A 26,556-nucleotide genomic window follows, 5' to 3' on the forward strand; every position below is an offset into this window, starting at 1 on the left:
GACCGCATCCTTTGTGCACGTTTTTTTTTAGTGTAACACGTTTGCACTTTTTCTTGCACTTTGGGTGAATCGAAAGCACGTTCCTCGGCTTTAGATAAAAAAAAAAAAAAAAAAAAAAAAAAAAATCTGTTCTTATCAGTTTAATATCTGATACGTCCCCTATCTGGGGACCATATATTAAATGGATTTTTGAGAACGGGGGCCGATTTCGAAGCTTGCTTCCGTCGCCCTATGCATTGACCCGATATGGCAGTATCTTCGGGTACAGTGCACCACCCCCTTACAGGGTTAAAAAGAAAGATTCCTACTTTCATTGCTACCTGCTTGCTGGCTAGCCAGCTAGCCAGCCCTGTGGGCCTTGCTGCTGCTGCAGCCAAAAAACAAAAGGTGGTGCTGCTGCTGCTTCTGCTGCTTCTGCTTCTGCTTGTGTCTGGCCGCTGTTGGAGCGTCCAGGCACAGGACTTCTGCTGCTGCTGACTAAATGGCCTCCTTAATTGGATCATTTGAGTAGCCAGCACACCTGTGCAGGTAGGGCATGACATGATAGGCAGCTGCCTTGATAGCGGGTGGGTGCTGAATGTTCCTAATTGACAAAATAAGATTAATGCTTATGAAGAAATATAAAATCTCATCCCTTCCCCAATATCGCGCCACACCCCTACCCCTTAATTCCCTGGTTGAACTTGATGGACATATGTCTTTTTTCGACCGTACTAACTATGTAACTATGTAACATAACATGGGGGGGGGGGGGGTCTCCTGGCTGTTCACACAGGTGTGTCATTGCTGTACATTGACCATGCATTGCTTCTGTGGTATTGCAAAGGCAAAGACAAATGCTTCCAGCCATCCATTGCACTAATGGATTGGTCATCAGCTGGCTGTCTATGTCCCGCATCAATATAGACCAAAGTACAGAGGGTTAGGCTATGCTATTGTGCACCTACCTGATGCATCAGAAGGTGCGAGGCCCTTGCTAAATTCTGTGCACAGACTTTGAGATCTATACTTTAGACTGTATCTAAACCTGCTCCAACATGGACTGACATTCTGGCCTACTTTCAGCCGATGCGACTTGTCTGTCGCTGAACAGTCGCTTTTTATGTATTCAGCACCTATGTATAATGTTGTAAAAATGCTCTAGAAGCTAAAGTCGCAGAAATGTCACACATATTTGGCCTGCAACTTTCTGTGCGACAAATTCAGACAGGAAAAATCAGTATAAATCCTTAGAATATTATCCCCCAGTGTCTCCATCTGCTGGCGGTATTGAATAAGCATTGCTGCACTGATGGGGTATGCATTAGACGAAAAAAAAGAAGAAAAAGAAGAATAATACGCCCAGAAAAGAGGCGAAAAGGAGAAAAACGTAAAAAAACGTGAAAAAAAAGTAAGAGGAAGAGAAGGGAAAAAAAGGTGGAAATGGGTTTAAAAGTGATTTCGGCGGAGAAATATATATATATATATATATATATATATATATATATATATATATACGCGCACACACACACATATATATAAACGTATTCTCCGTTGAGATATTGCAGCCGCTGCTGTGTCCAGGCCCAGGAGCCTTAGCACTGTGCTGTGATGTCACTCAATACCACTGACATCACTAGGTGTAAACAACATCTCTCCTTTGCTGTGTATGTGACTATGGAGCTGTTTGGTGATGTCGTCTATTATGGCCTTCATAGAAGCAACAGGAGATTGTTGCATCCATCTAGAACCCTCAGAACTACAGTGCTATGATGTCACTCACTTCCACAGGCCTTGCAGAGTGTAAACAACAACAACCCAGCTTTGTTGTGTATGTAACCATAGGGATTTGTGATGTCACCTATAACCTTCACAGCAGCGACAGCTTTATGAGGAGCATCAGCACTGCTCTGCCTGAGCAGAACCATCACCGCCATAGGTTGTCAAATAACCCGGGTTTAACCCACACAGGTAAGTCCAATGGGGTGCAGGCATGTCCTCTATGCTTACAGCTTCCCGTGGGTGTTGGTTTGATACCGTTTGGGGACAGCCAAGGAGGCATCTGCAGGCAACAAAGGTAGGTGTGTGCTTGTGTGTGTGTTTCCTATGCAGATCCTAAGCCCAGTGTCACATGCAAGTAGGAGGAGTAAGAAGGGTTCCTGGCAAATCCGGGTTATGGATTGCATTTAAAAAGGCCCCGTGGGAGTGCAATGGGCCCCTGTCTTGCTGCTTAGCAATAATGGTATGGGTTTAGGTTCTGCTGTGTGTACTGGTGGTTGACTGCCCCCCAGCCCAGAGTGTGCATGGAAAATTGTCTGGCAGCCTCCCTGACAGCAAGCAGTGATAGTGCCCATGAAGGGCACCTTGTTGGGCCCGCCCCTTTCACGGTTATCGCTTCTCGGCCTTTTGGCTAAGATCACGTGTGGATTTCTGTGCGTGGTTTGGGTTGAAAGGAGTGGTGATCGGGGCCCTCTTTACGGGGGGCCCTGGATTGTTGCTGAGCTGCGATCGTGGGTTTTACCTGCAAAAATGAGCGAGAAGGCGCGTGGACTTGAGGACACGGTGCGGATCTACGTTCCTGGCGAGCACCGGGGGACGATCGGACTTGACCAAATCGTTGTGGAGATTCTTCGCAAGCTTGATTACCTACAGGTATGGAATGTATTGGCTATACAGGATTTTCCTAGGCAAGGAATTTATGATATTACTTTTTGTGGTTCTGAGATTTGCCAGAGAGTCTATATGGATCTTGAAGAAATGAAGAGGAAAAGTGAGCCTGCTATAATGAAGAAGATTAAAGTGGAACCGTTATTTATGAATACAACAAAGGTAGTAATTGTCCACATGTATAATCCTAAGGTTTCTGATGAAATGGTTACAAACTTTTTGTTCCGGTATTGCGAGGAAGTGAAATTTATAGGAAGACTTAAGAACAAGTTTGGGTACTTTAATTGTAAGAGAAAGTTTATTGTAAAATTTAAAAAAGATGAAGGAATGCAAGATGGAAGGAAGAGCATACCACAGGTGTTTTCTATCGGAGGAGAGAGAGGTTTCTGCTTTTATGAAGGCCAGTTGCAATATTGTAGAAAGTGCCATGCCTATGGCCATGTGCAGGATTATTGCCCTGAGAAAGGAGAATGTTGCAGAAATTGTGGGAAAACTGGTCATGAAGCAAGTATTTGTACAGAGAAGAAGACATGTGATATCTGTGGAAGTGAGGAACATTTGGCAAGAGGCTGTGATATGTGGTATAAAAAGAAGAGAAGTTATGCTGATGCAGCTGGGAATAGAGGAGAACAAAGAGAAAAAGGGGGAGGGAGGTTTGTTCCTGGAGTTGGTGAGAGTGTGAGTGTGAGTGTTAATGTGGCACAGGTGGCTGAGGAAAGTTCTGTGATAGTGGAGCACATTAGCACTCAGGAGAGGTCAGGGGAGGAGGGTGTTTCCACTGCTGTGACTGGTGAGGAGACAGGTGTGGGAGGTGAATTTACCTTGGTGAAAAAGAAAAAAGAAAAAAAAGTGAAAGTGGTGGAGAAAATTGAGACAGTGTATGGTGATGTTCTTTCTAGTGAAGAGGCTATGGATGATATTGAATGTCCAAACCCAATTGTGGGGGAGGAGGAGGGAATGGAAGTTGTTGGGTCATCTCAGAGATCTCTAACACCTGGTCAGAGAGTTTCTCGCAGTAAGGAAGAAGAGGAGGAGGAAGATGAGGATGTGCAGGTTGTGAATAAAAGGTGTAAGACAGGGAGCTGGTCTGAGGATCAGGAAGCCCTTGTTCTTGGTAGTGATAATGAAATAGACAGGGACTCTAACATAGGGTCGCCTGATTGTTTTGCAAGTTTACATAGGAAAGTTGAAGGCCAAAATGTTAATTTCTAAGTTAAGATGGATTTTAAAGCATTTGGTTTTCTTTTCCTAGTTATTATGACTTTGGTTGTAACAACTATTAATGTAAGAAGTATTGAGTCTGAAATTAGGAGAGCTGCAATTTTTGATATTCTTGAGAATGTTAGAAGTGATGTGATATGTTTACAGGAGTGTGCAATAAAGTCAGCACCTTATGCAAATGAGTGGAAGTGTGGGCAGTCCTTCTGGTCCACATGTGCAGAAAACAAAAATGAAGGTGTTGGGATTTTATTGCGAAACAGGGACATTAAAGTTTTAAATTGCCAAACTTTAGTACCTGGTCGTTGTATGGTTTTAATTTTTGAGGTTTTGGGCCAGAGGATGAGAATTTTTAATGTGTATGCTCCAGCAGAAAAACAAGCACGTTTGTCTTTTTTAGAGTCCCTTAAGTTTTTTATCCCTGGTCGTGAAGATACTATTATTGTTGGCGATTTTAACTGCATTAGATCCGTCAATGATCGTGAGAGCTCTGCTGAGGTTAGAACTGATATTACTTCCAATGTTTTAAATCAAATTATTCAAGACTTGCATTTTACTGATGTTGGACTGATGGTTAGCACTGATGAAAGATATACGTACATATCAGATAGTGGCCGCTGTAAATCCCGGATCGATTACATCCTGGTCTCTGATGGGATTAAGGTGGTCCGGTGCAATCAAATGATGTCAACTTTCTCAGACCACAAAATGGTGTCGGCTGAGATAAGTGTCACAGAGTCCCTTCATTTTGGGAGGGGGCTCTGGAAATTAAATGTAAGTCTATTGGAAGATGAGGAAGTAATGGCTGGTTTTAATCATGTGTTTTTATCCTGTGTTTCTAAACAACCTGATTTTAGTAATGTCTTAGTGTGGTGGGAATGGGCTAAAGGAGAGTTTTCTAATTTCTTTAAGATGTTTTGCATAAAGAGAGCACAAGAGAAGAGGAGGAGTGATGAAAGGCTTGTATCCCGGTTAGAGACTCTCTATAAGTTTAAACGTGTTGGTGTGGAGGTGGAGGATGAGATTGTTAAGGTGAAGGGGGAGATGAAAAAAAGGTTGTTGGAAAAGGGAAGGAATATTGTATATAAGTCTAAAGTGCAACACCTAGAAGAAAATGAGCAGTGTACACGGTATTTCTTTAAAAAATGTTTTAATGCTAAAGGTGTTTTTAAATCAGTTTTTACCCCTACGGGGGAAGTTTTTGGAGAGGAGATGGTGAAGGAGATTGGCAGATTTTATGAGACACTCTTTAGTAATAAGAGCAGAGCCAGTGAGACGGAGATGAATGATTATTGTAATATTTTGGAGAATAATGTTCCTGTTGAAAAAGTAGATTTTTTGATTGATGATGTTAGTGAAGGGGAGATCAAGCAGGCCCTGGATAAGATGGCCAAAGGGAAGACACCAGGCTGTGATGGTCTCCCCGCTGAGTTTTATTCCGCGTTCTGGAATATTTTAAGTAAAGAGTTTACACGGGTGGTGCAATATGTTTTTAACTCAGGTGTTTTAGCTGAATCTATGAAGAAAGGGGTCATAACATTAATTCATAAAAAAGGTGATGGCAGAGATCTTAAAAATTGGAGACCTATAACTTTATTAAATTGTGACTACAAGATAATTGCTAAGATTGTGGCTAATAGACTGAGTGATGTAGTGGACCACCTTGTGGGAGAATACCAAGTTTGTGCAGTACCGAAAAGAAAAATAACAGATAATTTATTGCTTTTAAGAGACTCTATTTATTACAGTAACTTTAACAAGAATGCACTGTTTGTTGAGTCCATAGATTTCGAAAAGGCTTATGATAAGGTTGCACATGATTTTATGTTCATTGCTTTAAAACACTTAGGTATTCCAGAAAAGTTATTATCTGTTATTATGAGTTTTTATCATGGGGTGACAAGTCAGATTTTAGTAAATGGGCATGTGGGGCCTGCTTTTAATGTCTTGTCTGGAGTCAGACAGGGATGCCCACTCTCCCCAATTCTGTTTATATGCGTTATAGAGGGCCTGTTGAAGAATGTGCAGAAAGATAAATGTGTGAGTGGTGTTTTTATTCCAGGTAGTGATGGTAGTAAGTTAAAGGTTTTAAGTTATATGGACGATGTGGTTTTTACTTGTACATCCCAAGCAGATCTCAACAGAGTAAATTTGCATGTGAGGATTTTTTGTTGTGTGGCTGGGATGAATGTGAACTGGGGGAAGTGCCAATTATGCAGTTTTGGGAACCAAGAGAATATAGTAGTGGATGGTGTTAAGGAAAAAGAAGACATTGAAGTGCTAGGAGTGATATTTGATAAAGACCTCAAAGGAAAGAAAAGTTATGAGACTTTGGACAGTAAAATTGAGAAGAAGCTATCCTTCTGGAGGTTAAGGAACTTGTCACTTAAAGGGAAAGTTCTTATCATTAAGTCTGTAATCCTACCGCTTCTCTTGTATACGGCTATGGTGCTTCCTCCAGGGAAGTTATGGACTAGGAGAGTCACAAGGAAGCTTTTTGTGTTCTTCTGGGGGTCTAAGATGGAGAAAATGAGAAGAGAAGAAGTGATGAAGAGTATGAATTTGGGCGGATATAACTTTCCAAACATTGATCTGTTTTTAAAGGTGCACTATTTTCTTTTAATTTTTAAATTGATACAGTGCAATAATAGGGCGGCAGACATGAGTAAATACCTTGCAGGATGGTTGTTTTCCAAATGGGGCTGGTGTGAGAGGGATTTGAGGAGACCCATAGCACATGTGATACCTACCTTCTATGTGCTCCTCAGGTCTTTCAATGATCAATTTGGTTTGAGCTCTTTAGGTGAACCTGATAAAAAGAAAATAGAACAAGAAATAAGGAAAAATGAGAGATTATATGAAGTACCATTCTGCACTAATGCTCAGTCTGTGAAGATTTGGAAGTTTTTTAAAGTTATTGGACTATCAAACAGACAAAAAGACGTTAGTTGGATGTCCTTTCATGGCTGCCTCCCAACCCGATCTTTTTTAAATGGAAGAGGTTTGAGAATAAGTGACAGATGCCCAAGAGAGGGTTGTGGAGGTAGAGAAGACTTAGTGCATCTTTATTGGGACTGTTTTTATGCAAAAGAATTTTTTATGTTTTTAAAGAAGTTTTTAATCCAACTCACTGGATATAACAGTTTTTCTTTTGAGAAAGTTTTTATTGGTCAAGATCTTAGTAAAAAGGAAGATACACGTACTAATTGGATTCTTTTTTCTGTTTTTAAAGAGGTTTTATGGGACTCACGCAATTTGCTTGTTTTTAAAAATGTTGTTATTTCTCCGAGGGAATTGAAAAGATTGTTTTTAGGAAGGATTTTTACTATCTTTCTACTGGACAAAAAGAGAATTGGTGAAGAAGAAGCGGAGAAAATCTGGATGCATACACGATGGAAAAATTTATAAGAAGTACGTAAAGGAGAAAGCTGTAAGTTTTTGACCAATTTCTGTGATTGTTTTTGACATGTTTTTTTGTTTTGTTGTTTGGTCACTTTTTCTTGGCACTCGGTTCCCTTAGTTAGTTTTTTCCGTATGATGTTTTTTCAGATATTGTTTTAAGTGACGAGTCTTGGTAGGTGACCTGATGATCGTCCAAACAATAGTCTGTAACTGAGGAAAAAAAAAAAAAAAAAAAAAAAAAAAAAAAATCTGTTCTTATCAGTTTAATATCTGATACGTCCCCTATCTGGGGACCATATATTAAATGGATTTTTGAGAACGGGGGCCGATTTCGAAGCTTGCTTCCGTCGCCCTATGCATTGACCCGATATGGCAGTATCTTCGGGTACAGTGCACCACCCCCTTACAGGGTTAAAAAGAAAGATTCCTACTTTCATTGCTACCTGCTTGCTGGCTAGCCAGCTAGCCAGCCCTGTGGGCCTTGCTGCTGCTGCAGCCAAAAAACAAAAGGTGCTGCTGCTGCTGCTTCTGCTGCTTCTGCTTCTGCTTGTGTCTGGCCGCTGTTGGAGCGTCCAGGCACAGGACTTCTGCTGCTGCTGACTAAATGGCCTCCTTAATTGGATCATTTGAGTAGCCAGCACACCTGTGCAGGTAGGGCATGACATGATAGGCAGCTGCCTTGATAGCGGGTGGGTGCTGAATGTTCCTAATTGACAAAATAAGATTAATGCTTATGAAGAAATATAAAATCTCATCCCTTCCCCAATATCGCGCCACACCCCTACCCCTTAATTCCCTGGTTGAACTTGATGGACATATGTCTTTTTTCGACCGTACTAACTATGTAACTATGTAACATAACATGGGGGGGGGGGGGTCTCCTGGCTGTTCACACAGGTGTGTCATTGCTGTACATTGACCATGCATTGCTTCTGTGGTATTGCAAAGGCAAAGACAAATGCTTCCAGCCATCCATTGCACTAATGGACTGGTCATCAGCTGGATGTCTATGTCCCGCATCAATATAGACCAAAGTACAGAGGGTTAGGCTATGCTATTGTGCACCTACCTGATGCATCAGAAGGTGCGAGGCCCTTGCTAAATTCTGTGCACAGACTTTGAGATCTATACTTTAGACTGTATCTAAACCTGCTCCAACATGGACTGACATTCTGGCCTACTTTCAGCCGATGCGACTTGTCTGTCGCTGAACAGTTGCTTTTTATGTATTCAGCACCTATGTATAATGTTGTAAAAATGCTCTAGAAGCTAAAGTCGCAGAAATGTCACACATATTTGGCCTGCAACTTTCTGTGCGACAAATTCAGACAGGAAAAATCAGTATAAATCCTTAGAAAATTATCCCCCAGTGTCTCCATCTGCTGGCGGTATTGAATAAGCATTGCTGCACTGATGGGGTATGCATTAGACGAAAAAAAAGAAGAAAAAGAAGAATAATACGCCCAGAAAAGAGGCGAAAAGGAGAAAAACGTAAAAAAACGTGAAAAAAAAGTAAGAGGAAGAGAAGGGAAAAAAAGGTGGAAATGGGTTTAAAAGTGATTTCGGCGGAGAAATATATATATATATATATATATATATATATATATATATATATATATATATATATACATACGCGCACACACACACATATATATAAACGTATTCTCCGTTGAGATATTGCAGCCGCTGCTGTGTCCAGGCCCAGGAGCCTTAGCACTGTGCTGTGATGTCACTCAATACCACTGACATCACTAGGTGTAAACAACATCTCTCCTTTGCTGTGTATGTGACTATGGAGCTGTTTGGTGATGTCGTCTATTATGGCCTTCATAGAAGCAACAGGAGATTGTTGCATCCATCTAGAACCCTCAGAACTACAGTGCTATGATGTCACTCACTTCCACAGGCCTTGCAGAGTGTAAACAACAACAACCCAGCTTTGTTGTGTATGTAACCATAGGGATTTGTGATGTCACCTAGAACCTTCACAGCAGCGACAGCTTTATGAGGAGCATCAGCACTGCTCTGCCTGAGCAGAACCATCACCGCCATAGGTTGTCAAATAACCCGGGTTTAACCCACACAGGTAAGTCCAATGGGGTGCAGGCATGTCCTCTATGCTTACAGCTTCCCGTGGGTGTTGGTTTGATACCGTTTGGGGACAGCCAAGGAGGCATCTGCAGGCAACAAAGGTAGGTGTGTGCTTGTGTGTGTGTTTCCTATGCAGATCCTAAGCCCAGTGTCACATGCAAGTAGGAGGAGTAAGAAGGGTTCCTGGCAAATCCGGGTTATGGATTGCATTTAAAAAGGCCCCGTGGGAGTGCAATGGGCCCCTGTCTTGCTGCTTAGCAATAATGGTATGGGTTTAGGTTCTGCTGTGTGTACTGGTGGTTGACTGCCCCCCAGCCCAGAGTGTGCATGGAAAATTGTCTGGCAGCCTCCCTGACAGCAAGCAGTGATAGTGCCCATGAAGGGCACCTTGTTGGGCCCGCCCCTTTCACGGTTATCGCTTCTCGGCCTTTTGGCTAGATCAAGTGTCTGGTCAGGAGGATCCTGGGAGTTTGTCCTACCTTTTCCAAGGGGGGCTGCTACGAGGAACCGAAAAGGCGATCGACAAGATGGGTGTTCGCATCCGTTACCTTACATCCGGTGAAACGCGGATTCGTTTTTCCTTTCGCTTTGATGTTGATGAAGACAAGCAAGAACTCGTCCAACTTTCTTATTTTGTGAAAGAAACTCTCTACAAGCTTCTTGGGGTGAAGAAAGAGAACATCGTCTGTCTCAGAGATCCTCGGAAGGGCAGCTTCATCCTAACTCTGGACTCTGCTTATGCATGCCAGAATCTTTTTGAGAAGCTGAAAAGCAATCAAGACCTTGCTGAGCTTGATGGGATCACGGTCACAGTGTTGTATACTGGAGGCGATATTCCTCTAGTTGTGTGTATGCACAATCCCTTTGTGACTGTGTCCCATATTGAGCTCTTTTTGGGGAAATACTGCAGTTCTGTTAAGTATTCCCATAAGGTGATGAATTCAGAAGACCTATGGACGGGGAAACATAAGTTTTTTGTGAAAATGAAGGAGGATGCTACTGGCATTGGAGGGTTGTGTCATCCACCCTCCAACTTTTCTATCGGTCGGGATAAGGGCTATTTGTTTTATCCCGAGATGCCTACTTTTTGTAGGAAATGTAAGAAATTCGGACATACTATGGAAGTTTGCACGGACACTACAGTTCGCTGTGGTCGGTGCAATCAAGAAGGCCATGTTTCTAAGGACTGTGCTAAAATCGTCTGCAACATTTGTGGTGAAGAAGGCCATGCCTTTAAAGATTGCAGTCTCCGTTCCAGTGTAGCTAGATCGTGGGCTGACCGTGTAGCGGGGAGAGTGGGTGTAGTGCAAGCTGAAGTACCACCTGCGAAAGCACCCCAGCGGTCTGAGGCGCCTTCAGAAAAGCCGGCTGTAACTTCTCATGTCGTGGCGGAGCTTATGGACCTTTCTGCTGTGCCTGAGACAGAGGGGAGACCTTCTGTGGAGGGTTCTGGTGGTGGAGGGTCACTAGTGAGCAGTGAAGCCATGGAGGTTGGCGTGAAGGAGATCAAGCGGAAGAAGGAACTTGGAGATGAGCCACAACTTGGCATTAAACGGCCTGTCAAAAAAAGCTCAGACGAATGTGAGGACAGTCAACATGCATGGAGGCCTTCTATAAGATCAGCGTCCGATCCAAAAAATATCAAAGAGTTCGAAAGCCCGGAGTCACCTGTGGGTTTCATATCGGACTCAAACTCCAGTAGCGAATAGCTTCCTTAAAGTGCTCCTCTCTTAATGTGAGAGGTCTAAAGAGCCCTACGAGAAGGGCTGCTTTGTTTAGTTTTTTAGAGACCTTGGACTGTTCTCTGTTCTTTTTACAAGAATGTGGAATTGAACATAGTCCAAATTATGAGGACCTTTGTCGTAGCTGGACTTTGGGACCATCGGTCTGGTCGGGTGACAATCTGAACAGATCTTCAGGTGTTGGGATCTTGTTTAGAGGTTCAGATGTACAAGTTTTGTCCTTCTTAGAAATTATACCTGGTAGAGCGCTATTAGTTAATATTAAGTACAATGGCTCAGAGATTAAGCTTTTTAACATCTATGCTTCTCCTGAAAAAAATGAGAGAGCCGACTTGATTAATGATATTCAGGCTTTTATCCCAGGTTCAACACCTATTTTAATGGCTGGAGATTTTAATTGTTGTATGAGTGGTGATCATCGTGAGAGTGGAAGTGTGCATGTCAGAGTGGATAAAACAGAGAAACAGATTAAGAGTATGACTGAGGATTTTAACTTTACCGATGTCTGGAGGAGAAAATACCCAGACGACCCTGGTTACACATGGGAAAATAATGTCTGCAAATCCAGGATTGATTTTATTTTTTTATCGGAAAGTTTTAATCTAGTTGAGGTTTCTCTTTTATCGAATATTTTCTCTGATCATAAGTTATTACATGCACATGTCACTTTACCTGGCCTAGAGAAAGGCAGAGGCGTTTGGAAGCTCAACACTACTTTATTAGAGGACATGAAAACAAAAAATGATTTTATTGCTGCTTATAACAAATGGAGATTGCGTCAATCCCAATATAAAAATATTTTGGATTGGTGGGAGGATGTTAAAAAGTGGACTAAACTGTTTTTTATCCGTGTGGGCATCCAAAAGGCTAAGGAGAAAAAGTTATGGTTTAAAATGTTAAACACTAAAATCCAAACATATTATAAACTAAAGCAAGCCGGGCTTGAGATGGATGATGTTATTGCTCAGACAAAGAATGAAATAAAAAATGCCATTAGTCAAAAAGGAAAAGAAATGATTTTTAACAGCAAGGTGCAATGTCTGGAGAATGATGAAAAGTGTTCGAGATTCTTTTTTAAGAAGGTGGTGGGAAAGAAAGAAATGATATCTGTAATAGAAGGGAAGATAACTAATGAAGAGATGTTGCGAGAAGCACAAGTATTTTATCAGGAGCTTTTTAATAAAAAAGATATTGATATTTCCTTTACTAATGATGTTTTAGATACCTTGGATTCAAAACTTGACAAAACTGACCAAGAGAGCCTTTGTGATGAAATCTTTTTACCTGAACTTTTAAGCACTTTTAAGAGTTTTTTAAATGGTAAAACACCTGGTTCGGATGGGTTGCCAGTTGAATTTTATCTGTGTTTTTGGTCCATTTTAAAAGATGATCTTTTAGGTATTTTTAACTGTGCTTTTAAATCTGAGATTTTACCTGCGTCCTGGAGAGATGGTGTTGTTACTCTGATTTTTAAAAAAGGAGACATCTCTAAATTAGAAAATTGGAGGCCTATTACCCTGCTAAATACAGACTATAAGGTTTTAGCAAAAATTTTAGCAAATAGGCTCAAGCAGGTAATTTCTAAGGTTATACACAGTGACCAAGTATGCGGAGTACCTGGAAGGAAAATAAGTGATCATCTAAACCTTGTAAAAGATGTTTTATGGTATCAGAAACAATGTGATCAGAAATTGGCAATTTTATCCTTGGATTTTCAAAAGGCTTATGACCGTGTTTCTCATGATTTTTTATGGTTGGTTTTAAAGAAAATGAATTTTCCTGATTTTATTGTTGGAAAAATTGCACTTTTATATAAAAACTGTTTTAGTCGTATTTTAATTAACGGTTTTTTATCCCAAGAGGTATGTTTACAGTCTGGGGTGAAACAGGGGTGCCCCCTATCACCCATTCTTTTCATATGTGCAATAGAACCTCTGTTGAATGTTTTGAGAAAAGATAAGCTCATTAGAGGAGTGCCAATCCCTGGAAGTGGAGGACAGAGCGTAAAGACGATAGCATACATGGATGATGTTAATATTCTATGTCCAGATGAACCATCCCTGAAACGTGCTATCAGACAGACAGAATTTTTTTGTGAGGGCTCTGGCTTCAAATTAAATAAAAATAAATGTGATTGCTTTGCAATAGGGAATTGGGGCAATACGGAGGTGAATGTGCAATATGATAAAATCAAAATCTTGGGTGTCATCTTTGACAATGAAAATAATGGAGAGGAAAGCTGGTCCATCGTCAAAGAGAAAGTGCAAAAGAAAATAAGTTTTTGGAAAATGAGGAAATTAACAATAGAAGGAAAAGTACTGATAATGAAAGCTTTGTTGCTACCTATCATGCTATATTTAAGCTTGGTTTTCCCACCGAGTGAACGCACCTTAAAGTTTTTAAACAAGATTTGCTTTCATTTTTTATGGGGGTCTAAAATGGATAAACTCAGGAGAGATGTAATGATGAAGACAAAGAAATTGGGGGGTAAGGATGTGCCTGATTTAAAAAGGTTTTTATATATTCACTTTTTTTCTATGTGTTTTAATGGCTTGCAAAGAAACTGTTATTGGTCTTATTTTTTAAAATATGCTGCAGGTCACATTTTTAGAAAAAGAAAGTGGATAACCTTACCTTTAACGTCCCCAATCTTATTTATTCCCCCAGCGCACTATGTGGTTTTAGAAAAGATTATTCGTATTTATGGCATTGCTAATTTTAGTCAAGAAATTTGTAGTAATGCACGAAAATTAGTTCCTGAAATCAGGAAGATAGAACAGATTTGCTTAATATCTAATTATTCCACTGAGAAATCTCTAAGAGTTTGGAGGATGGTGAATATGGGATTCTTATCTAATGACTTAAAAGATCTGGCCTGGCAGATAGCACATCAATGTTTGCCTACCAGAGAATTCCAACACAGAAGAGGATTGTGTCGTAGTGCAAAGTGCCCGAGAATGGGGTGTCCTAGTGAGGAAACAGTTTTACACCTTTTTTGGAACTGTTTTTACGCCCAAGAGATATGGCATTTGATAGGACCCTTACTAAAATTCATTTCTGATCTTAATTTTTTAAATCATGAAGTTATTTTATATGGATTTTATAATGTTTTATCTGTGGAAAAGTCTCGGGTTTTGTGGATTAGTATAAATTGTATTAAAATTGCACTATGGAAGACGAGGAATATTCTTCTTTTTAAAAGAGACACTATTACCTCTAAAGATTGTGTTCGCCTAGCTCTTAGTGAGATGTATGTTTTCTATTTATTGGATAAAAAAAGATTAGGTCACAAAGTGGCTAAAAGTCTTTGGAATCTACATCTGTGGAATATGCTTTTAGCAGACTAAGTATAATCTGGACTGCGTAAGGTCTTTTAGTCTAAGAATATTATATCTAAAAGTAAAAAAATCTGTTCTTATCAGTTTAATATCTGATACGTCCCCTATCTGGGGACCATATATTAAATGGATTTTTGAGAACGGGGGCCGATTTCGAAGCTTGCTTCCGTCGCCCTATGCATTGACCCGATATGGCAGTATCTTCGGGTACAGTGCACCACCCCCTTACAGGGTTAAAAAGAAAGATTCCTACTTTCATTGCTACCTGCTTGCTGGCTAGCCAGCTAGCCAGCCCTGTGGGCCTTGCTGCTGCTGCAGCCAAAAAACAAAAGGTGGTGCTGCTGCTGCTTCTGCTGCTTCTGCTTCTGCTTCTGCTTGTGTCTGGCCGCTGTTGGAGCGTCCAGGCACAGGACTTCTGCTGCTGCTGACTAAATGGCCTCCTTAATTGGATCATTTGAGTAGCCAGCACACCTGTGCAGGTATGGCATGACATGATAGGCAGCTGCCTTGATAGCGGGTGGGTGCTGAATGTTCCTAATTGACAAAATAAGATTAATGCTTATGAAGAAATATAAAATCTCATCCCTTCCCCAATATCGCGCCACACCCCTACCCCTTAATTCCCTGGTTGAACTTGATGGACATATGTCTTTTTTCGACCGTACTAACTATGTAACTATGTAACATAACATGGGGGGGGGGGGGTCTCCTGGCTGTTCACACAGGTGTGTCATTGCTGTACATTGACCATGCATTGCTTCTGTGGTATTGCAAAGGCAAAGACAAATGCTTCCAGCCATCCATTGCACTAATGGATTGGTCATCAGCTGGCTGTCTATGTCCCGCATCAATATAGACCAAAGTACAGAGGGTTAGGCTATGCTATTGTGCACCTACCTGATGCATCAGAAGGTGCGAGGCCCTTCCTAAATTCTGTGCACAGACTTTGAGATCTATACTTTAGACTGTATCTAAACCTGCTCCAACATGGACTGACATTCTGGCCTACTTTCAGCCGATGCGACTTGTCTGTCGCTGAACAGTCGCTTTTTATGTATTCAGCACCTATGTATAATGTTGTAAAAATGCTCTAGAAGCTAAAGTCGCAGAAATGTCACACATATTTGGCCTGCAACTTTCTGTGCGACAAATTCAGACAGGAAAAATCAGTATAAATCCTTAGAAAATTATCCCCCAGTGTCTCCATCTGCTGGCGGTATTGAATAAGCATTGCTGCACTGATGGGGTATGCATTAGACGAAAAAAAAGAAGAAAAAGAAGAATAATACGCCCAGAAAAGAGGCGAAAAGGAGAAAAACGTAAAAAAACGTGAAAAAAAGTAAGAGGAAGAGAAGGGAAAAAAAGGTGGAAATGGGTTTAAAAGTGATTTCGGCGGAGAAATATATATATATATATATATATATATATATATATATATATATATATATATATACGCGCACACACACACATATATATAAACGTATTCTCCGTTGAGATATTGCAGCCGCTGCTGTGTCCAGGCCCAGGAGCCTTAGCACTGTGCTGTGATGTCACTCAATACCACTGACATCACTAGGTGTAAACAACATCTCTCCTTTGCTGTGTATGTGACTATGGAGCTGTTTGGTGATGTCGTCTATTATGGCCTTCATAGAAGCAACAGGAGATTGTTGCATCCATCTAGAACCCTCAGAACTACAGTGCTATGATGTCACTCACTTCCACAGGCCTTGCAGAGTGTAAACAACAACAACCCAGCTTTGTTGTGTATGTAACCATAGGGATTTGTGATGTCACCTATAACCTTCACAGCAGCGACAGCTTTATGAGGAGCATCAGCACTGCTCTGCCTGAGCAGAACCATCACCGCCATAGGTTGTCAAATAACCCGGGTTTAACCCACACAGGTAAGTCCAATGGGGTGCAGGCATGTCCTCTATGCTTACAGCTTCCCGTGGGTGTTGGTTTGATACCGTTTGGGGACAGCCAAGGAGGCATCTGCAGGCAACAAAGGTAGGTGTGTGCTTGTGTGTGTGTTTCCTATGCAGATCCTAAGCCCAGTGTCACATGCAAGTAGGAGGAGTAAGAAGGGTTCCTGGCAAATCCGGGTTATGGATTGCATTTAAAAAGGCCCCGTGGGAGTGCAATGGGCCCCTGTCTTGCTGCTTAGCAATAATGGTATGGGTTTAGGTTCTGCTGTGTGTACTGGTGGTTGACTGCCCCCCAGCCCAGAGTGTGCATGGAAAATTGTCTGGCAGCCTCCCTGACAGCAAGCAGTGATAGTGCCCATGAAGGGCACCTTGTTGGGCCCGCCCCTTTCACGGTTATCGCTTCTCGGCCTTTTGGCTAAGATCAAGTGTAGTATCTGTTCTTATCAGTTTAATATCTGATACGTCCCCTATCTGGGGACCATATATTAAATGGATTTTTGAGAACGGGGGCCGATTTCGAAGCTTGCTTCCGTCGCCCTATGCATTGACCCGATATGGCAGTATCTTCGGGTACAGTGCACCACCCCCTTACAGGGTTAAAAAGAAAGATTCCTACTTTCATTGCTACCTGCTTGCTGGCTAGCCAGCTAGCCAGCCCTGTGGGCCTTGCTGCTGCTGCAGCCAAAAAACAAAAGGTGCTGCTGCTGCTGCTTCTGCTGCTTCTGCTTGTGTCTGGCCGCTGTTGGAGCGTCCAGGCACAGGACTTCTGCTGCTGCTGACTAAATGGCCTCCTTAATTGGATCATTTGAGTAGCCAGCACACCTGTGCAGGTATGGCATGACATGATAGGCAGCTGCCTTGATAGCGGGTGGGTGCTGAATGTTCCTAATTGACAAAATAAGATTAATGCTTATGAAGAAATATAAAATCTCATCCCTTCCCCAATATCGCGCCACACCCCTACCCCTTAATTCCCTGGTTGAACTTGATGGACATATGTCTTTTTTCGACCGTACTAACTATGTAACTATGTAACATAACATGGGGGGGGGGGGTCTCCTGGCTGTTCACACAGGTGTGTCATTGCTGTACATTGACCATGCATTGCTTCTGTGGTATTGCAAAGGCAAAGACAAATGCTTCCAGCCATCCATTGCACTAATGGATTGGTCATCAGCTGGCTGTCTATGTCCCGCATCAATATAGACCAAAGTACAGAGGGTTAGGCTATGCTATTGTGCACCTACCTGATGCATCAGAAGGTGCGAGGCCCTTCCTAAATTCTGTGCACAGACTTTGAGATCTATACTTTAGACTGTATCTAAACCTGCTCCAACATGGACTGACATTCTGGCCTACTTTCAGCCGATGCGACTTGTCTGTCGCTGAACAGTCGCTTTTTATGTATTCAGCACCTATGTATAATGTTGTAAAAATGCTCTAGAAGCTAAAGTCGCAGAAATGTCACACATATTTGGCCTGCAACTTTCTGTGCGACAAATTCAGACAGGAAAAATCAGTATAAATCCTTAGAAAATTATCCCCCAGTGTCTCCATCTGCTGGCGGTATTGAATAAGCATTGCTGCACTGATGGGGTATGCATTAGACGAAAAAAAAGAAGAAAAAGAAGAATAATACGCCCAGAAAAGAGGCGAAAAGGAGAAAAACGTAAAAAAACGTGAAAAAAAGTAAGAGGAAGAGAAGGGAAAAAAAGGTGGAAATGGGTTTAAAAGTGATTTCGGCGGAGAAATATATATATATATATATATATATATATATATATATATATATATATACGCGCACACACACACATATATATAAACGTATTCTCCGTTGAGATATTGCAGCCGCTGCTGTGTCCAGGCCCAGGAGCCTTAGCACTGTGCTGTGATGTCACTCAATACCACTGACATCACTAGGTGTAAACAACATCTCTCCTTTGCTGTGTATGTGACTATGGAGCTGTTTGGTGATGTCGTCTATTATGGCCTTCATAGAAGCAACAGGAGATTGTTGCATCCATCTAGAACCCTCAGAACTACAGTGCTATGATGTCACTCACTTCCACAGGCCTTGCAGAGTGTAAACAACAACAACCCAGCTTTGTTGTGTATGTAACCATAGGGATTTGTGATGTCACCTAGAACCTTCACAGCAGCGACAGCTTTATGAGGAGCATCAGCACTGCTCTGCCTGAGCAGAACCATCACCGCCATAGGTTGTCAAATAACCCGGGTTTAACCCACACAGGTAAGTCCAATGGGGTGCAGGCATGTCCTCTATGCTTACAGCTTCCCGTGGGTGTTGGTTTGATACCGTTTGGGGACAGCCAAGGAGGCATCTGCAGGCAACAAAGGTAGGTGTGTGCTTGTGTGTGTGTTTCCTATGCAGATCCTAAGCCCAGTGTCACATGCAAGTAGGAGGAGTAAGAAGGGTTCCTGGCAAATCCGGGTTATGGATTGCATTTAAAAAGGCCCCGTGGGAGTGCAATGGGCCCCTGTCTTGCTGCTTAGCAATAATGGTATGGGTTTAGGTTCTGCTGTGTGTACTGGTGGTTGACTGCCCCCCAGCCCAGAGTGTGCATGGAAAATTGTCTGGCAGCCTCCCTGACAGCAAGCAGTGATAGTGCCCATGAAGGGCACCTTGTTGGGCCCGCCCCTTTCACGGTTATCGCTTCTCGGCCTTTTGGCTCCGATCAAGTGTAAACCTGGCAGGGGAGATACCATGATCGCTACGGTCTGAAGAACTCCAAGCATTGTGGTAGAGATTTTGCGTAGTACGATTGCAGTACTTTTCGTTCTTATTAGAACCGCATTTCTCTAGAGCATACCACCTGAAGATCGTCTCCTGCCTGCCTCGGAACATCTGAAGAAGGAGAAGATCTTGAAGACTGCAGCTCCGGAAGAAGCCGACGAAGAACCTGGAAGAAGGGAATCGGCGGTGAATTCCGGAACAGCGGCGAAGAGGAAGGCGGCGCAGAATCTTTTCGAAGAAACTCGCTGCCTCTGGAGAAGGATTTGCATAGCTCCTCCCACCGGGACCGGATCTGCATAGCTCCTCCCACCCGGGAAAGAAGACTTTGCGAAGCCTCTCTCCACAAGCAAGCAAGGAAGCGGAAAAGAGCCTGCTGGAAGAAGCCATGGCCTCAACCAGCAAGTCCACCCAGGAGGCTGCAGGGCAAGGCCTGGAGGTCCAGCCCCAACCACAGCAAGCTTCAACCTCCACCACGGCAAGGCAGAAGGGCGGCAGAATTCCTAACCTGGAAGCTCCAACCCTGGAGCCCTGGATGAGGCAGACTGTTGCCTTGAAGCTCAAGCCCGTGGACGGAAGGGTGCCGGACATGTCCCACGACGTGTTCTGCAAGAAGATGCTGGCGGATCAAGGCTTCCCCACGGCTGACACCCTGGGAATAGCAACCTTCTTTTCGGGAATCTTCTACATCACCTTTGCCACCATTGGGACCTGTAGAAGATACTGGGAGGTGGTGAAAGCGGCGAGTCCCGAATCCCCTTTCTCTCGCTTTGTGGGCAACTGCCTTATTCAGAGAGAGGAGAGGCGGGTGACGGTCTCAATGCGGAACCCACACACCCCAGGCACGGACATCTCGACCTTCCTGAAGCGCTTCTGCACCGTGGTGAGGGAGCCCACCCGCATCCTGAACTCACTCGGATACTGGACCTGCAAGTGGTCTGTGGTCGTCAGACTCAACAAGAACCCTGCTTCTCCAGACGGACTACAGCACCTGCCAACGACATTTTCCTTGGGCAACTCCACAGGACTTATCTTCTACCCGGACATGCCGCAGACCTGCAGGAGATGTGGCAAGATGGGCCACGAGGGCAAGGACTGTACGGAGGATGCCTGCAGGTATTGCCGTGTGACAGGTCACACGACCAAGGACTGCCCCAAGAGCAAGACCTGCAACCTCTGCGGACTGGCAGCCCACAGCTACAAGGACTGCCCCCAGAGGGAGAGAACATGGGCATCTGTGGCAGCGAGAGCACCGAAGCCAGCCCCAGCTCCGGAGCCAGCACCACGGATGGCCAAGCCGACCAAGGAGGGTAAGAAGGCGAAAGCCACCACCCCTGCCCCGTCCCGCCCCTCCCCTGCCCCTCCCGCCCCATCCCCTGCCCCTCCCGCCCCATCTCCTGCCCCATCCCGCCCCACCCCTGCCCCATCCCGTCCCACCCCTGCCCCATCCCGTCCCACCCCTGCCCCTCCTGCCCCATCCCGTCCCACCCCTGCCCCTCCTGCCCCATCCCGCCCCACCCCTGCCCCCCGTACCCCACCCCGGCCCACCCCTGCCCCGTCCTCCCCTGCCCGGCCCACCCCTGCCCCGTCCTCCCCTGCCCGGCCCACCCCTGCCCCGTCCTCCCCTGCCCGGGCACTCTCTCCTGCCCCCCGCCCCACCCAGCCTCCTTTCTCTCCTGGCCCAGCAGCACCTAACCCCCCTCCAGCTGCTGGTGCCCGCCCTTCGGAGGACTTTCCTGTGCTTCCTCCCCCAGGTACCATACAGAGGAAGAGGAAAGGAAGGGACAACGTATCAGAAGAGTCCCACAAAAGAAAGATAATCGAGACCTGCGAGACCCCTCAAGCTTCAGATGAGGAGGAGGAGATGGAGCAGGTCTGCGAGAGCCTTGAGGCTTCAGAAGGAGAGGAGGTGATGGAGCAGGCCCAAGTGGAGCAGGTCCAAGCAGAGCCAGTCCAAGCTCAATCTATGGAGGAGCTGCTGCAGGACCCAGAGGTTAAGAAAATCCTGGACACTCCGTCCAACACGGTCTACGACGAGTTCTTGGAAGGGCGCTACGAGAAGCCACAGGAGCCGACAGGCGCCAGAGAAGAGGACCCGTCCGACCAGACTGGTAACTAGTATCAGAACTAACCTCTCTTTTTATTCCCATGGCTGATCTCAACATCTTCTGCATTAATGTGAGGAGTATTAGAGCTTGGTTCAGATTTCAGACTGTTCTTACGTTCTTAGATTCCCAGAGGTGTGATGTTTACATGTTGCAGGAATGTGCTTTGTCTGCTTCTAGGTCTTACAACCATCTGGCCAGGCAGTGGCCTCACGGCCCTTCCTACTGGTCTGGTGGGGGCGACAATAGGTCTGCGGGGGTGGCCATCCTGATCAGGGGAGGTAACTTTGCACTTGATTCCGTCCGGGAGCTCGTCTGTGGCAGACTTCTTGTCGCAGACGGTTCCTGGGCGGGTGAGCCCGTGCGGCTCATCAGCGTGTATGCCTCCCCTGAGAGGGATGTCCGACTGGAGGTTCTCCAGGCCCTGCGGGCTGAACTCGCCACCACTAGGGCAGTAGTGTTGGGTGGTGACTTCAACTGCCCCATTGAGGTGGAAGGGCGCAGTTCTGGCACATCCGCCAACCTGGACGTGACGTCTAAACTGCTGATTGAGATGGTGACGGAGGCATCCTTGCAGGACGTTGTCGGGTCCATCGGGAACGGCTCCGTAAACTATACGTGGAGCCGCCCCGATGGCTCGCTCCGTTCTCGGATAGACTTCATCTTCACTTCGAGAGCAGTCAGAAAGGTGTCGTACTCTATGGTCCCCTGCTTCTTCTCTGACCACAGGGCCATTCGATTCCGGGGGACTCTGGGCCATGGATTCCCACCTGGCCCGGGCTCCTGGAAGTTGAATTGTGCCCTGTTGGAGCAGAGGGAGGTCATGGAGGAACTTAGGGATGCTTACCTTGTATGGCGAAATGACAAATGTCTGTTCAAGTGCATCAGCGATTGGTGGGAATATGTTAAAGTCGAATTCCGTTGTTTCTTTCAGGCAAAAGGCAGACAACAGGCGTGTGCGAAGAAGTGGGACTTGAGGAAACTGCAGCGCGAGCTGCGGTCCCTGCAGGACCTGCTCCAGTGTGGCTGGGACGTCAGGGAGGAGCTGGAGGAGACCAAAAAGAGCTTGAAAAGGCACTTTGAGGAGGAATCCAAGCGAATCGTCTTTCGTTCCAAGGTGGAGAACCTGGAGAAGGGTGAGAAATGTAACTCTTTCTTTTTCAGGAAGCTCCATGCCGGCCACACGCCCCTGACTGAGCTACGAGATGAGACCGGACACATGAGGAGCGGCAAGGAGGAAGTGATGGGGGTCGTCCACGACTTCTACAGCAACCTCTACGCCCCCAAGTCATCCGACCCCGAAGCCGCCGAGAGGTTCCTGTCAGGTGTCACTAACGTTGTTGATCCCGCAGGTGCGGCGGCTATGGACGATCCCTTGACGGTGGGGGAGCTGCTCTCTGCCTCTAAATCCTTTAAGCCCGGCAGGACCCCGGGCAGTGACGGTCTCCCGGCCGAGCTCTACGTAGCGCTGGGTGACCTGATCTGTCCGGACCTGTTGGAGGTGTACGAGGAGATGGTGGTGGGGGGCAGAATGCCTCCGTCGTTGAGGGAAGGGATGATCACGATCTTGTATAAGCGGAAGGGGGAGAGGTGTGACCTGAAAAACTGGCGTCCCATCTCTCTCCTGAACGTGGACTACAAGATCCTCGCCAAGGTGCTGGCCAACAGGCTGAAACCTGTCATGGGGCAGATCGTCCATCCGGACCAGACCTGCAGCATTCCTGGCCGCAGGATTGCCGACAGCCTTGCCCTTGTGAGAGACACGGTCCATTACATCCAGGACCGCGGGGGCCGCGCCGCCCTGGTCAGCTTAGATCAGGAGAAGGCGTTCGACCGTGTCTCCCACGCATTCATGGACAGGGTTTTGCGCAGGCTGGGTCTGGGGAAGATGTTTTGCTCTTTTGTTAACGTTATGTATTTTGACATTTACAGCACGGAGTTGGTGAACGGCTGGAAGACTGACCCCTTTTCCATTCTTTCAGGGGTTAGACAAGGCTGCCCTCTTTCACCTCTCCTTTTTGTTTGTGTTATAGAGCTCTTCGCTGAGACTATCCGGCAGAATGGAGAGATCAGAGGGATCACCGCACCAGGACCAGATCGCCACGAGGTCAAGTGCTCGCTCTACATGGACGACGTGACCGTCTTCTGCGCTGACCAGCGTTCGGTGACTGCACTCGTCCAGACCTGCGAGGACTTCGGCAGAGCTTCGGGGGCAAAAGTCAACTGCGGGAAGTCGGAGGCCATGCTCTTCGGGGAGTGGCACCTGGCTTCTTCCGCCCCCTTCCCCTTTACTATTAAGCCGGACTTCATTCAAATTCTTGGAGTCTGGTTCGGGAAGGAAGGAGCGGCCCTTAAGTCTTGGCAAGACCGACTAGGAAGGATAAACTCAAAGATCGGACTGTGGAGCTCCAGAAAGCTCACGATGGAAGGCAAGGCACTTGTCCTGCGGAGTGAAGTTTTGCCTGTGCTCCAATATACCGCACAGGCCTGGCCTCCCCATACCACCGTTTGCAAGGCCATCACCCGGACAGTGTTTGGCTTCGTCTGGGGCAAAATGGACAGAGTCAAGAGGACCGTGATGTACAAGGAACCCCGCAAGGGTGGGAAGGGAATACCCGACATCCCCGCTCTGCTGAGGGCCTCCTTTGCATGTGTCACGGTGCAGCGGACTCTTGTAGAAAAGACTGGCTCAGCGGGCAGGTCCATGTCTCGCTTGCTTCTCATGCCCCTCTGGAGACAGCTGGGCTGGGACAAGTGGGACAGCTCCATCCCTTACAACTGGAACACTCCCTGGTTCTATGGGGATGTTGTCCGGTTTGTGAGGGAGCACCAGCTGGAAGGACTGAAACCAGACCTATGGAAGCCGAAGACAATCCACAAGCTCATCCGAGCTAAGGACTCGACCGAGCTGGTTCCGGGACTCCCCGCAGCCACTGCAGAGACAGTTTGGAACAATGTGGCCTCAAAGCGGCTTACCAATGGACACAAGGACTTGTCGTGGATGGCCGTCATGGGAGGTCTCTCTCTCAGGTCATTCATGCATGCCCGCAACCTGTGCAAGACCCGGTACTGCCCCCGTTGCCCCTACGTGGAGGAAACATCTTTCCACGTGTTTTGGCAGTGCCCCTTTGCACAGGGTCTGTTGGACGCCCTAGAACAGGAACTCAGAGACTCAGTGCCCAGGAGCTGCCTATCGTACCATTCGGTGCTTTACGGCCTGTTCCCTGGGACCCACGACGTGGAGGCCATCCAGGAGGCCTGGCGCCTTATGAACTGTTTTAAGGACGCAGTGTGGCTTGCCAGGAACCGCCTCGTGATCAACAGGGAAAACATGTCCGTCCGGGACTGCCGCAGGTTCATCAAGAACCTGCTTAGAGACTATTCCATCTTGGACAGCTCGGCCGTTGATGAGGAAGAAGAGGAGTGAAGACCCCTCTCCTTCTCCCATGTCCCCCTGAAGATACAGCCCAACAGTTTGGCCCTGTGATCTGCCCCCTCCCTACCCCCACATAGTCGCCCACACCCCTACCCCGATCACAGATTGTATTATTTGGTTTTTGTTTGATCTCTTGTGCCTTTATATTGCAGGATTGAGCTGAATGTTAGAGTAGCATGGTGTGCGATGTATAGCTTAGGGAACCTTTGCTGTGTATCGTACTATCATGCTTTGTGTGACTGTAATTTATTGTACGACTTGTAATGACTGAACGGAAAATAAAGCTCTTTCAATCAAAAAAAAAAAAAAAAAAAAACTTGGTCTGGGTCAGGGGTGCGGGTGTTCTGCTGAGCAGGAATCCGGAGTGGTGATCTTACTGTGGAATCGACAGACAAGAGAAGAACAATGGCTGGAAAGGAACACCTCCCTGCGATTGAGAAGACTGTACGTTTTGTGGTGGAAACTTCTGACCGGGGTAAGAATCGGATTGAGTACATTGGACATGAACTTGTGGAGAAATTGGGCGGTTTTGGCATGGATAGTTTGTTCTGTGTGCAAGAGAATAGGAAGCAAGGAATATATGATGTGTCCTTCATCTATGAAGCTGATTGCCAGAACTTCTATGAATGTTTGAAAAGAAATGCTAATAACCCTGTCTTGGAAAATGTAAAGTTTTTTCCTCTGTTTGAGATGGGAGTGAAGACTCTGTTTGTACATATGTACAATCCGTTCTTAGACCCGGATATGATTAAGAACTTTCTAAGTATCTACTGTGAAAGTGTCCAAGGGGGAGTGAAGCAAACTAGTAGTTTGGGTGTGTTTAATGGCACATGGAAGTTCTTTGTAAAACTGAAGCTGGATCCTGGGAGCATTGGTGGAGTGAAACACCCACCGGCCAATTTTTCAATCGCTGGAAACCGGGGTTATGTCTATTATTATGGCCAGCCATTGTTTTGCCGTGATTGTTTGCTTTTTGGACATGTTAAAGAGGCTTGTCCAGGTAATAAGAAGTGCCGAAATTGTAAAATGCCAGGGCATGAGGCGGGAGCTTGTCCACAGCCCAGAACTTGTGATCTTTGTGGCCTTGTTGGACATGTGTATAGAAATTGTCCGGAGGTGGCTAAGAGGGAGAAGGAGAAAGAGGCCAGAAAAGATTTGGCAATTAAAAAAAGGGAAAAGGCAAAGGCAGACATGGCAGAAAAGAGTGTGATTGCTAGCATTATTGAGAAAGCAACGGTGGTGGAAGAGAAGGTGCAGGAGGAGATTGAAGAGGAGATGGAGGAGGAGGTGAGAATTGAAGAGGTGCCTAGTCCTCAGGTGTCTGGCACTCAAAAAGTTGAATGGTCGAATTCAGAAGAGGAAAGTGCTAAAGAGAGAGAGGAAGATCTTTTTCGTCCCCCACGGAAGGCGGCGAGAGGTGCCAGTGGTGAAAAGATGGAGCAGACGGTGGTGGAGACGAGTAATCGTTTTGCCGCAATATCTGAGGGTGAAATGGATAAATGCATTGGAGAAGAAACTTCTCCCTCGACACTGAGCCGTAAAGTTCATTAACTCTCTTCTAGGTTTTTTCTTCCTATGGGTTGTTATTTGATTTGATATGTCTTTTTCGGTTAGTTTGTCAAATGTTAGAGTCTTTAAAAATAAGAATAGAAGAGCGGCCATTCTGGAGGAATTGGCAGGAACTAATAATGACATAATTTGTCTACAGGAATGTGGATTGGATTTTCCTCCAAAAAAGGAGGAGTGGAGATATGGACCAGCAGTGTGGTCTTGCTCTAATGTAAATAGAAATGATGGAGTTGGGATTTTGTTTAGGAATAATAAGTTTAAAGTTTGTAGTCAAATGGTGTTAAGGGAAGGAAGGTGTGTGTTGGTGGAGGTTGGGTTACATGGGT

At 45.4% G+C, this 26,556-nt stretch overlaps 2 non-coding genes and 2 pseudogenes across 2 annotated transcripts; all 4 read left to right on the forward strand.

The window, feature by feature from the left end:
- The first annotated feature begins 83 nt into the window (after positions 1-83).
- Positions 84-278, forward strand: LOC130300919 (U2 spliceosomal RNA). The gene has a single exon (XR_008851653.1). It is a non-coding gene; the product is annotated as a U2 spliceosomal RNA (small nuclear RNA).
- Positions 279-7,465: 7,187 nt separating this feature from the next.
- On the forward strand, positions 7,466-7,667 carry LOC130300920 (U2 spliceosomal RNA; annotated as a pseudogene).
- A 6,816-nt stretch (positions 7,668-14,483) lies between these two features.
- Positions 14,484-14,660, forward strand: LOC130300917 (U2 spliceosomal RNA; annotated as a pseudogene).
- A 2,103-nt stretch (positions 14,661-16,763) lies between these two features.
- LOC130300913 (U2 spliceosomal RNA) lies at positions 16,764-16,954 on the forward strand. The gene has a single exon (XR_008851650.1). It is a non-coding gene; the product is annotated as a U2 spliceosomal RNA (small nuclear RNA).
- Positions 16,955-26,556: the final 9,602 nt, after the last annotated feature.

The sequence above is a fragment of the Hyla sarda genome, unplaced genomic scaffold (assembly GCF_029499605.1).
Source record: "Hyla sarda isolate aHylSar1 unplaced genomic scaffold, aHylSar1.hap1 scaffold_1104, whole genome shotgun sequence".
NCBI classification, from domain to species: domain Eukaryota; kingdom Metazoa; phylum Chordata; class Amphibia; order Anura; family Hylidae; genus Hyla; species Hyla sarda.